Source organism: Pelmatolapia mariae, linkage group LG4 (genome assembly GCF_036321145.2).
Source record: "Pelmatolapia mariae isolate MD_Pm_ZW linkage group LG4, Pm_UMD_F_2, whole genome shotgun sequence".
Taxonomy (NCBI): domain Eukaryota; kingdom Metazoa; phylum Chordata; class Actinopteri; order Cichliformes; family Cichlidae; genus Pelmatolapia; species Pelmatolapia mariae.
Window position 1 is genome coordinate 830,426 of NC_086230.1, and position 13,881 is coordinate 844,306.

Sequence of the window (13,881 nt, forward strand, 5' to 3'; positions counted from 1 at the left end):
GTGTTGTGCCAACACCACTGACCTCATCAAACAGCTCAGAGTAAATCATGTCACAGAATATGACGAGCTTATGTTGAAGCGAACTGAAGAGGAGGACAGGGACAGGTGCTGCTAGGGCGAGACAGACATCTCTCACAGAGTCCTTTAGTGCTGCAGACAGGCAAGGTGTTCAAATAGCGCACAACTTCAGTTTTTTTATTTCAATATGATGAATTCTGCATTATTAAGTGATAAGAACAAGTAATCTGATGTCCTGTAATCATGATGCTATAATTTGAGATACAATAAAAGATACAGTAAAAAAAAAAGTTTTTGTACAAAGTATCGGTATCGGATCAGTATCGTCAATACCGCCCTGAATTTTACTTGGTATCGGATCGGAAAGGAAATCAGTGGTATCGCACATCACTAATAAATATGTTTTAAGAAGACTTTTAAACTCTGAAAGAGAAGAGGCCTGCCTAACGTGCAAGGGCAGATCATTCCACGTCTTTGGAGCAGCTACAGCAAGAGCACGATCACCTTTAAATTTATACTTAGTTTTCGGTACCTTAAGGAGCTGCTGATTGGCGGACCTAAGGGAACGGGCAGGTGTATATGGTTGTAGTAGCTCAGAGAGGTAGGGGAATTTTAAAAACAACCCTAAAATTTACAGGTAGCCAGTGGAGTGAAATTAAAATGGGGTAATGTGCTCAGACTTTTTTGTTCCAGTTAAAAGACGTGCTGCAGCATTTTGCACAACCTGCAGACGCCTAATGGATGCATCACTAACCCCACAATACAGTGCGTTACAATAATCCAGCCTAGATGTAAGGCACGGATTACTGTCTCAAAAAGCTGTTTCGATAAGACGGGCTTTATTTTGGCTAATTGCCTCAAATGAAAAAAGCGAGATCTTACAACAGCTCTGACCTGGCTTTCAAGTTTAAGATCTGCCTCCATTTTAACTCCCAGATTAGTGATAACTGGTTTAACATACTGTGCCAGCGAACCAAGATCTATAGTAGTGGTCTCAGAAGTGCCACCAAAAACCATCACTTCTGTTTTCTGCTCATTAAAATGTAAAAAGTTCAAAGCCATCCAGGCCCTTATTTCATCAAGGCATCTGAGCAGAGGGTCTACTGAGAAACCATTTATCATTTTAAGTGGGAAATAAATCTGGGAGTCATCAGCATAACAGTGGAAAGAAATCCCATGTTTCCTGAAAATAGAGCCAAGGGGTCAGAGATGTAGGGAGAAAAAAAGCGGGCCTAAAACTGAACCCTGTGGGACCCCACATTGAAGAGAAGCAGCAGACGATATAAACTCCCCGAGTTTCACAGAGAAAGTTCGCTCTGCCAAATAGGATCTGAACCACTGCAGTGCAGTACTCCTAACACCCACCAACTGCTCTAAACGGGAAATTAAAATGTTATTATCCACTGTATCAAAGGCAGCAGTTAAATCTAAAAGCACGATAATAATACACCTGAGTCAGTTGCTAAAAACACATCATTAGAAACTCTTAAAAGGGCAGATTTGGTACTATGTAAAGCTTTAAAACCAGATTGGAAAACTTTTAAAATACCGTGTTGTTCTAAAAAGGACATTAATTGCTTGTAAACTACATTTTCAAGAATTTTTGAGAAAAAAGGCAGTTTGGAAATAGGCCTGTAATTTGCAATAATATCAGGATCAAGAGCAGGTTTCTTGAGTAGAGGCTGAATAACAAATAACCTGGACTCCCAAACAGAAACAAAAAAAAGGTACAAAACCCTGACTCCAGGAGTCCAAAAACACAGTTCATGATGTGGACATTCAGGGGGTCGACCCGGAGGACGATAGCACAAAAGTCCATAAACGCCAAATTCCGGGGGCCGACTGTGCAGGCGGCAACGGCGGCGACGTGGAGGCAGCTCAGGTGGCCGACCGTGCGGACGGCAACGGCTACGACGTGGAGGCAGCTCAGGCAGCTGAACATGACGGCAAAGAAGTCCAGCTGACGGCCCAGAAAACGGCCAGTGGCTGTGCAGTTGTGGAAGTGGCATGGCAGGCGCACCAGGTGAGGCAGGAACAGGCGAAGCGGGATGCTGGACAGGCTCCTCAGACCCTCCAGCTGACGAGGCGGGATGCTGGACGGGCTCTCAGACCCTCCAGCTGACGAAGAGAGATGCTGGACGGGCTCTCAGACCCTCCAGCTGACGAAGAGAGATGCTGGATGGGCTCTCAGACCCTCCAGCTGACGAAGTGAGATGCTGGCTGGGTTCACATCTTACAGTTATCAGTCCAGAAGCAAACAGGTGTTAGATGTCCTGAGGCAGGGGCCAGTTCATTTACTTCAAGACTCATGTTGGCTGTCATAATAGGCTCTAAAACAGAAAGCCCCGTTTCTACATTCACAAAAGAATTAATCATCCTCCTTTCAGTCTCCATCAATGACATATCTTTACGGCCCAGATAAGCTGGGTCAGCCACAGGGAAAACAAGGATTACAATATTGCCCACAAAAACATGACTTAAACCTTCATGGATAAGCTCCTGGGCAAACATGAAATATTCAGGTATGAATCTGGTTGATGAGAACTGAACAGCATGATAGCAGTAAGTGGTACATTTACTTGGAACCACGCTTGAAGTTGACTGTAACTTAAGAGTGTAATTTAGAGTGTATGGAGAAATGGGTACAGATAATGCTGTGCTAGCACCCTTAGCTGAGACAGGTGACATTTCAGGCTGTGTGCTGGTGGTAACATTACCCTTGGAACTCAAAACCTTGTCTAATAATGTGCTAACAGAAACACAGGAGAATTGTGTCAAGTTAACTCCGTGAGGGGACACCACATGTTCAATAACAGTAGAATTGGATCGCCTGATCTCAGCCTCAATCTTCTGATTGGAGGAGGCAGTGCATTATTCAGCCTAAAGTTAGAACTGGCTAATTCTGAAACAGTGTCTTTATTTTCGCTAACAGAAACACACGAAACAGGGGATTCCCCGGTCGGCTCAGAGGCTGGACAGTCAAACTCCTGTTCGGGTGGCGGTGCCAAGAACACAGCCTGAAACTCTCCAGTGCTGGAATTCAGTCTGTGTGGGTCTTACTCCTTGGCGCAGAAGAGTGTGGTGCCGTGACGAACTCGTGCCGACTCGCACGCTCACAGCAGGCGGTGGGGAGGCTGCGCGGCTGCGGGGCTGTGGTGATGCAGCCCGCACACCGGGCCGCTGATGCTGCCGTGGACGGGGTTGGAGGATGCTGCGGAGGTAGTCCGAGATCAGAGGGGGTAGCGCTTCCCATAATCAGGGAAAAACCTTGACGCTTATCCGCAACGAGTGAAGTAACTCCTCCCTCTCCTCCTCTCTAGAGCTTTGCCTCCACTGGCAGCATAACGACTCCACTGCCTGGATTACTTCTCTACTATGTGTCGCTGGGTCCGACATGGTCAGGTCGTACTGTCACGGCGGGGTGCACCGGTGTGAAGAAGAGGTAGACCCGGATGCAGACACGGTGGAGACAACACGAAGTTTCAAAAATAAAGCGAGCCTTTATTGTGGCTGATTGCACAACAAACATGAAACTAGGGAAACTAAGGAGACTATGAACACTGTGTTAACAAAGGGCTATGACACTCGGTGAAAAAACTATGGAAAAACTATGAACACTGAGTAAACTAGGAAACACAGTGAAACAATGAAGCAAACCTATGAACTCTGTGGTGAGGATAACAGACGACCTGACAAAGAACAGTGAGAGACAAAGGATTTAAGTAAACACATGAGATGATCAGGGGAAGTGGAGACACATGAGGAAACAGCTGACACACATGAACCTAATGACTGGGCAGGGGAAGTGAAACTGAATACAAAGAACATACTGGACTCTTTCAAAGTAAAACAGGAAACATGGAGACGTAGACATGACACACAGGCGAACCTGATAAACCATGAAATAAACTGCAAACTAAACATGGCTGAATAACTAGATAACTGAAAAGAAACTGGAATACAGATGAAATAACAAAACATGAAACTCAGAAACACTGGGTCGCATGACCCAGGACCATGACAGAATCACTGCATGTTTGAGATTCACAGGTATACCACCAGAGGACAGACTAGTGTTTACAATGGATTGTACAAATGGTGCTATAGTGAAGAAAACCTCTTTGAAAAATCGAGGAGGGAGAGCATCATAAGGGGAACCTGAGGGCTTCAGGTGAGAAACCAACTCCTGCAGGCAGAGCAGAGAAACTGGCTCAAACCTGTCAAAGACAGCAGAGCTAAGGACAGTTCAATTCAATTCAATTCAATTCAGTTTTATTTATATAGTGCCAAATCACAACAACAGTCGCCTCAAGGTGCTTAATAGTGTACAGTAGATCGTACAATAATAGATAGACGGGGATGGAAGGGTCGAGAACGGACTGGGAAATCTGCGCTTTCACAGATAGCACTTTATCAATGTTGAGTCTGTGTTTCCACAGGCCCCGCTATTTTAGAGACTTATTCCTCATGAAGAACGAAACTGAGACAGAACATCTTCAACCGGTCTTTTACTCGCTAACGAGGGAAGTTTGGTCAGAACCAGGCAGTGGAGCTTAATCAATCAATCAATCAATCAAAGCTTTATTCGTCACATGCAGGTTGCCCTGCAGTGAAATGGGACCCCCCCCGACCTTACATACACAACACAGACATTACATGGGGATACAAGTCGGAGATTGGTAGCGTTGTAAAGAAAAAAACATTGAAATGTACATCACAATGGGAAAGTACAAGAGGAAAAAAAGAGACCTCTTCTCATGCTGTGCTTCCATGGTAGGACAGCACGAGAACAGGAAACAAAAAAAACTCCTCTGCACAAAAAAGCACATAAATGTCCACAGCACAGCATTGTGAAGACATAACAAGCCACAGGGTTGGGTGTTGGGTGAGGAGTAATCCGAAGCGAACACAGCAGCCGCCTCGCACAGCGCTATCTTATCCAGCGCGGCACGTAGACCCGCCGTGTTCCCCCGCAGGAAACAAGCGTCGAAGGCGTTTGGAAAGGGAGGGGGATGAGTGTCTGCTTATCAGTGTAAGTGTATGTGTGTGCGTGTCCATAGTTCAGCAGAGACAGTGTCCTTCGCCCTGCCAGGCTAAGTAAACAGTCTACCAGCCAACCCAGGTGGCCTTGCATGGAATGGGAAGGAACAGTCTCAACATAGTCGTTATCAGGGATTGTTTTGATCGGCTCCAGCCTTGAGCCCACAGCTGGCGCCGTAGGGGTACCGCATTATGATGGCGATTTTCTTTCCAACAACTCATGAGAATTTCGAGCTGTTTTTTAGCACTCCGACATTGGTCTCTCCATCTCCCGTTGGATAGCTGCCAGTTTCTCCATGATGTTATTTACCCTCAATTCCGTGGTCTTATCCCTCTTTTGCTCACAGAGCAGATTCTGAGACCTCACGACCGCAGCCAACTGATCCGTGATGTATTCCAGCTTCCGCCCATAGTTGTTGATTTGAGCGGATTCTTCCCTGATGTGTCCCAATATCCACTCAGAGATGTTATTCTGAGTATTCACTGCAGCCGCAATCGCCTCCAAGCTCTTGACCATGTCCCCGTCTGTGAGCCCTTTCTGAGAAGCCGCACCTCATCCCGTCAATTCAATCTCAGCAGGCAGCTTTGTGGGGGTTTGAACAGCCGGCTCCGCTTTCTTAATTCTCCGATAAGCCAGGGCCAAGCCAGCTCCGATCAGCAAGAACCCTGTTATCATGGTTCCGAATAGGTAGATATCTTCAGCGTCCTCGATCGACAGTCCCGCCAGGCACACGATCCTCCACTTCTGCCACCCGTCCATCGTGTATCCGGCAGGGAAAGTCCCTCCAGGGCACTCGGGCTCTCCCGAGCCCAGACTTCTCGCTGAGAAAAGGGTGTCAATAGCATTCAGAGACCAGTTGATCAAATCCATAGTTCTCTTTAGGTTTTAGACACAGACTGTGAGAGAGTGTTCCAGGGAGGTGAGAAGAAAAAACACGAGACAAGACAAGGACATAAGCAGCTAAGCAGGGAAGATAGGGGAAAGGAGGAGAGGAGAAAAGTGCGACCGCCTTCGCTGAGAGCCAAACGAGAATGCTCCTCACCCTTCTCTAGCCCAAATCCTTCAAAGAGCAGCTCTCCTCGCAGCTATTTATTGAAAACTTTTACAATACACAAGAGTTTACACACTCACCTCCCCTCGTAAAACCCCCCTTGGCTACGAAGACAAGGCACTGTGTGTGTGTGTGTGTGTGTCATGGGGGTGTGTTTGTGTGACCTCCTTCTCACCAAAAGGATCATAAAAGGAGGAAGCTTACAACACAAGAAACAGATCTTTCAGATAGGATGTATCTACAATAAAACCTCCCCCAGCACAGAGTGGCTGGAGAGGTGGTCAGGATCAAAGGAGTGTCTTTGATCCTACAGTTTGAACTAAGACTTTACAAATTTATGAAACACAATGACAACATTTAACAATTTGACTTAACAATCAATAAAGAAGTGTAGGAAGTTTTCATAAATTTCCTGAGAGGACTCGACACCAACAGTCTGTGGAGCATGAAGGACCATGTCAATAGTCTTAAATAAGACATGAGGCTTAAGGCAATTTGCCTGAAAAATAGCAGCAAAACGTTTCCTCTTAGCATCTTTTACAGTTTTCTGATAAGAATTCTAGTAATTATGTAATATTTGGTATGACACCTGAAGTTTATCCTTCTTCCATTTACGTTCAGCTCTCCTACACTTTCTTCTGACAGCACGGGTGTCTTCATTCAGCCAGGGTTCAGATTTGGCTTTAACTTGCCTAAGCTTAAAGGGGGACACCGAATCTAAAATGGTTTGGCAGACAGAGTAAAACCATGTGCTCAGCTCTTCTGTATCATTATATATGGAATCAGGTAGGCTGCAGTTCTGATTAATAACAATAGAGAACTGACCAGCAGAGGAAGGGTTAAAAGTATGACAGCACCGAGCAACAACAGGAGGAGGATTAACTTTGGTACAAGGAAGGGAAACCTCAAACAAGACAGGCTTATGATGCGACCATACAATATCACAAACCTCTAAGTTGGAGACAGGTAAATCATGAGTTAAAACAAGATCCAAACCTGGTGGAGGTCAGCGTGTTCGTGGCTGACTGCAAGACACAGCGGCCGCAGGTTCTGTAGGTTCGACACCTAAAAAAGACACGGTGAGGCACAGATCCATGTTCGTTCCAAGGAGCCAGGGAAGAGCGCACCAAGTATGCCTTAAGTTTCACAAGCAGACCGCTGCATTTGCCCCAGCGTCTGAAGCGCTTTCGCCGTGAGGCTGGGGCCAGGGCGGGACAAAAGTTAGCTGGTATCCCAGATAGGAATGGAGGTAACGTCTTATGTCCAGTATAAGTTGCATTGGTAAGATCACTGGCAACTAGTCGAAGGTCAGCAGAGTTTGGCGATTGTACATTAAAAGACAGTTGACTCTAGCAATACAAAAACAACACAAACAAACACAACAGGGGAAGAGACAGACGGCCAGCCACACACACTGGCGCCATCTTGAATGCTGGTGCTATTTATTGAATAAATAAATATGACAAAAGATAAAACACATTTCAGAAAAATACATGGAAACAGAGCAGGGCGACATGACCAAAAAATATTTATCACGATATACATTTGAAAATTTGCGATAACGATATAACTGAAGATATAATTGACTCTAGACAAAATACTTTACAACTCCACAACTTTGATGGGGTTCTTTTTTGCACTAATAATATATTTTCACTTAAACAAGCAGCTGTTTTTTATGTGCATTAAAGTTATATAAACATTTAACAGTGCAAATGCAAATTCTTTGCTGACAGTTTAACCAAAAGGCATTTCCAGTGGAAACTGGCCGACATATCCTCAGCATAACCATGTATAACATCCACAAAGCTTAAAAAGAGGTTATACACACACAATACGGTAATATTATGTTGAAGCACAGTACGTATCACTCCGCGAGGCTCCTGCCTACGATAGCCGTAATGCTCCGACAATCCATCAAGCGGTGCAGGTTCGTAGCTTAGCAAAGTCATACTAAAGCATTTGACAGATTTTCGAGCGCCGTGTATGACATAAAATCGTTTCGAGGTCAGTAAACACAACCAGAATTCATACATAAGGCACACGGGATTATAAGGGGCACTGTCGATTTTCAGAAAAATCAAAGGATTGATTTTAAGTGAGCCGTATTTTCAAAAGATACGGTAATAACGACGGCCCGCTAGCATGCTCTACCAAAAATAGTGCTTTGTTGTGTATCTGACGGACGAAAGCTAAACCAGTTCCACACCACTGAAGCTGCAGCATTTTTACAAACCAGTTCAGGTTCATCTGTTTCATTCAACGATCCGCTTTCGCCCTTCTCATTCTCCGTTGCCGCCATGCTTTTTCTGCCTTGTGCGTATGAAAACAAAGGCACTGCGCATGCGCGTTTTACCCATATTCTGTCGCCATATTTCATTTTCTTATCGTTGCCCAACATTATACCGGTATTACCGTGAACGGTATGAAATGGCCCAGCCCTACATGGAAACACTTTCTTCTGTGTTCCCTTCACAGTCAGCCGATTTGTCAAATATACTGGATATGGCAATGCTGCAGGGCTGTTGGCAGCTCGGGGACTGCTTAATGGTAGAATGAGTTCTAGTAACAGCCAGTACTCCAGCGACTCAGACTCAGACACAGAAGAGTACCGAGAGGCCAAAGCCAAGATTAGCCTGGTGACTGGCCGGGTATGTCAGATGTCAGCCTAATGTGTACCTTAATCAAGCCATGTAATAACAACATGTGCCAGAGCATGCAAAACAGTGCAAAAGTAACATGACAAAACTCTGTTCAGACAGTGAATGGACTGATTCCTATATAGTGCTTTTCTACTCTCCCAGATTACTCAAAGTGCTCTATATAACATGTCACATTTACCTAATGATACACTTTCTCTAAACTGAGTGCTTCCTAACTACATTCAAACACATTCACACTCTTGACATGCAGACTGGAGGAGTCAGGGATCGAACCACTAACCTTAGTTGATTGATTAGTAGGTGACCTGCTCTACCTCCTGAGCTACAGCCACCCACTGGTGAACATGTGTAAACCCTCACTAGGTTTTGGGTAAAGTGTACACTCACAAACCTGTCAAACCTGCATTTGAAACGTTGGCCACCATTGCAGTATAGTATTGCAACATGGCATTTGGGTCTTCTAACTAAAATAGGAAAAAAGGAACATAAATAGTGCCATCATTGCCAGACCTGGCCCACATCTGGTTGACATACACATCAGTCAGTCAGAAGTGCCAGCTTGATGTCAGATTCGGGGAAGACCTGTTTTCTATGAGCCTGGCCCACATAAACCAAACCACAATCGGGCCAGATGTGGCATGCCATCACAAAAACAGTGGCATCATTGCCAGACCTGGCCCATATCTGGATGACATATGTCTTTACATGCCATAAGTCAGCCAGCAGTGCCGGCTTGATACCAGATCCGGGCCAGACCTGCTTGCTATGTGGGCCTGTTGTCGTTAACTAAATGAGCTGGTTCACTTTATGCAGGCATTCCCCAACTCCCTGTGAATGAGCCTAAAGAAGTCACTTAGATAAAACATTTCTCCCACTGAAAACGTCCAGATGAACAGAATGAACTTGTTGGGATTTCCTGTTATGTTATCCACATGCTGGCAGAACAGCAGTTTGTGCTCCCCGATGATGATGGCGTGGAGAGACGGAGGTGTTTTCTCTGAAGAACTACCAGAGTCACAAAGGGCTGCAGAGCCTGTTTCTTGACAGAGGCTCTGCAGAGGCTAAACAAAGCAGAGAAAATTACAGTGCTGATGTGATCAGTTCTGATCTCTCATGAGAGGCAGGTAAACCATCCCAGCTAAAGAAGAAATAGTTGTAGAACTTAACGTTCTTCATACGACACATGTTGTGCAGTTTGTGTCAGAGTTTGTGCTTTGCATTTTCTGTGATTTTGTTGCCTGATGTTGTGAGCAGGTATGGAGAAATGGAATAAAAGGGAAATGGAGCTCATAATTGAAGCATGTTATAACTTTCAGACTGTTTGCTCAGGCGTACCACAGTACAGGCTGGGGACATTTGTGCTGTATTTTTCAAATGAGATACTCTTGTAGTAACATAACCATGTGGTAACGTGACTTAACACTGTTTCTTTTTGTTCCCCTCAGTGTTGAAGAAGATGACATTTCAAGGAGTCCTAAAAGAGAAGAAGACTGGAGCAGCTGAGAGAATCCCATCCTGAAGCAGGAAAACTGTCGCCGAGCACCTCCATCAGCAGCACGCCATCACTGACACAGACCAGCCTGGTGAGACAGCTTTCCTTATCCAGCATGTCCAACAGCTGGAAAAGAAACTGCACCACTGTGATGCTTCATCAACATGTGCCAGACGATGTTCCTGATTTAGTTCCTATTCTCTGAATTCTGTATTCTCTGTATGCTCCTAAACTGATGATTCATGAACCAGGACGCCGCTGAGAGGTTCTCTGCCATGTTTGATGCTGACATGACTTGCAGTGATGTGGACTCACTTGTTTCCTCCTTTGAGAATCGGTGTAACTCTATTTTAGACATAGTGGCACCTCTGAAAAAAGTACTGTCCTATGTTTGAAATCTCTTCCTAGGATAAATGAAAATATTCATAATTTTAGGAGATGCTGTCACAAGCTGGAACTTTTGTGGAAGGGTTCCAAGCTCGAGGTTCACAGGTTACATTTTAAAGAATCTATTTTCTTACTAAATGACACGTGGAAAATGTCAGAACAGAGTATTTTGGACACCTTATAGCTTCAAAAAAGAAAAATCCTAAATTCTTGTTTAATACGATTAAGACTATTGTTTCTCCTGATGCTCCTTGTGCACCAGTTTACTCAACATCTGATTGTATTCTGCCCTCACTGCTACACTGGATACAGTTATGCAGATAGATAAACTCCTCGACAACTGACTGGTGTATTGTCCCTTTTATTGACGCTGCCTTCAATTTTCAAGAGTGAAATTAAAAACAGAAGAAAATAAGCAATATTCACTTTATATATTCACACAATAATTCAAATCAGTTGACTAAACTAGCTAACATTGGAAAGAAACCAAATCTGAATACAGTACACCTTTAACCACAAATGTGCATAAATAATAACAAATATAGTTGCGTTAACTCTTGTTCAACGTAAATACTCACAATCGATGCTTTCTGTAAAACAACGAAGAGGATGGATGCAGATGTTATCAGAACAACATGCTGAGTCAGCCTTTTTTCAAAGTGTGCTGCATTACTAACTCTACAGCTAATAAAAACAAATCTTGGCATGAAAGAAATGTAGTGACTCCTGCTGGTGGGAAGAAGAACTACACCAGCACAGATTGTAATGAGTTTTTGAATTATTTCACAAATAAGGTCACTGCCATCAGGTCAAACATCTGTCCATCGTCTTCACAGTATCAAGCTTACAATGTGCTTACCGTTCATACTTGGTCCTCCTTTACTCCTGTTACCTTACAGGACATCAGAGCTTTGTTGGTCATATGAAACAGACTTCAAGCCTCCTTGATGTCCTTCCTGCCTCACTTTTCACTAGTGTCTTTGACTCTATTGGTCCCTGTATTGTGGAAATGATAAATATTTCTCTTTATACTGGCTCAGTTCCCAGCTTCTTTAAAAAAGCTGTTGTTGAGCCAATATTAAAGAAACCTCACCCGGATCCATCTGAGTGAGGTTTACAACAGTTACAGGCCAATGTCCAAATTGTCTTTTGTACCAAAGATTTTGGAAAAAACAGGAGGACAACAGCTTAACTATTTCCTGGGGGAAAATGCTGTTATGGACGTTTTCCAGTCTGGTTTTCATAAATTGCACTCTACAGAAGCGGCTTTGCTTAAAGTGTGTAGTGACATCTTGATGGCAGCAGACTCTGGAGAGTACACAGATCTGGTCCTGTTGGATCTGCCATTGATACTGTAGGTCACAGGATCATGTTAACTAGACTCAAGAACCTGTTTGGGATTACTGGTATTGTTTCAAATGGTTCATGTCATATTTATCTGAAAGATCTTTTACTGTTCATATAAATCAAGTGATGATTAACAGTTTTGCCTTGTGGGGTACCTCAGGGATCTGTCCTGGGTCCAATTCTCTTTATGCTTTATATACTCCCCCTAGGTCAAATTATGAGGCGCTACAATGATATCTCCTACCATCTCTATGCTGATGACATTCAGTTATACTGTTCTTTAAAGTCTCTGAGTTTCATAAATTGTCTAGTTTAAGTAATTGCCTGACAGAAATTAAGCAATGGTTAAATGACAGCTTCCTCCAGCTAAACTCTGATAAAACAGAAACTCTAATTATTGCTCCAGACCACATGGTCTCAGAAATCAGGCAGCATATCAGCTTCTTAGAGCCTTCTGTTAAATCGAGCCTCAGAAACCTCGGTGTCATGTTTGACAGCTCGATGTCGCTTGAGCAGCACTCTAAGCAGCTGGTCCGAAACTGTTTTTTTATCATCTAAGGAATATTTCAAAACTCGGACTAATGGTGTCAGAACTGGAGATGATTATTCATGCTTTTATTTCTTCCTGTTGGATTATTGCAATGGTCTTTGTTGGAGTCAAATTGTTCAATGTTGTCATTGTGTTTCTTAAATTTGTAAAGTCTTAGTTCAGACTGTAGGATCAAAGACATTCCTTTGTCTCTGACCACCTCTCCAGCCACTCTGGTGCTGGGGGAGGTTTTATTGTAAGCACATCCTATCTGAAAGTTTTGTTTCTTGTGTGGTAAGCTTCCTGCTTTTATGATCTTTTTGGTGAGCAGGAGGTCACACAAACGCACCCCCAAACACACACACACACACACACACACACACACACACACACACACACACACACACACACACACACACACACACACACACATTCTCGCACATGCATACATGTGCTTACACGTGCACACACATGCACACATAGTTTTACGATGGGAGGGGCTTGTGTGTATTGTAACTGTGTTTTCAATAAAAAGGCAGCGAGCGGAGGCCTGAGTTGAGGTCAGTCTGTGGTAGGATTCAGAGTGCTTGTCTGAGACACTGACCGGGACCTCCCTTGCTAGCAAGTAAAAGATGTTCTGTCTTGTTTCTTTCGTTAACGAGAATAAGTTTCTAAAAGCGCAGACCCAACAGTCTTTTTACTTGTTTTAACAAATCAGCTTTAAATTGTCTTCAGACTGTACAAAATTGCTGCAGCACGACTTTTAACATTCACCAACAGAAGATCTCATATCACTCCAGTTTTAGCCTCCCTTCACTGGTTGCCTGTAAGTTTCAAGTTTCATTTTAAAATTTTAGTTCTAACCTTCATGGCCCTAAATGGTCAAGTTCCCCAGTACATATCTGACCTGCTGAACCCGCATTCATCTTCCCGAGCTCTGAGGTCATCAGGTCAGAGTCTGCTGGTGGCCCCACGCACTCTATTTAAACTCGTGGTGATCGGGCAGCAGCACCACGGCTGTGGAATCCTCTTCCACTGTTTTTACACTGACTCCATTGATTCTTTTAAAAAACAGCTGAAGACATTTTCATATAGACAAGATTTCAACTAATTTGTTGTTTTTATGTTGTATTTTGCTGTTTTACATTGTATATGTTGTATTTTCAGTCTTTGCATTGTGAAGCACTTTGTGATTTTTATCTGTGAAAAGCACTATATAAATACATTTGACTTACTTACTTACAGCCATTACAACTGTACACTGAGACACAGCATCGATCTTGACTCTTGTCAGTCAGAGCCAGGCCTTTCTCTGTAATTGCCTTGGGTGAGAGAAAGAGCTTACAGCTGACT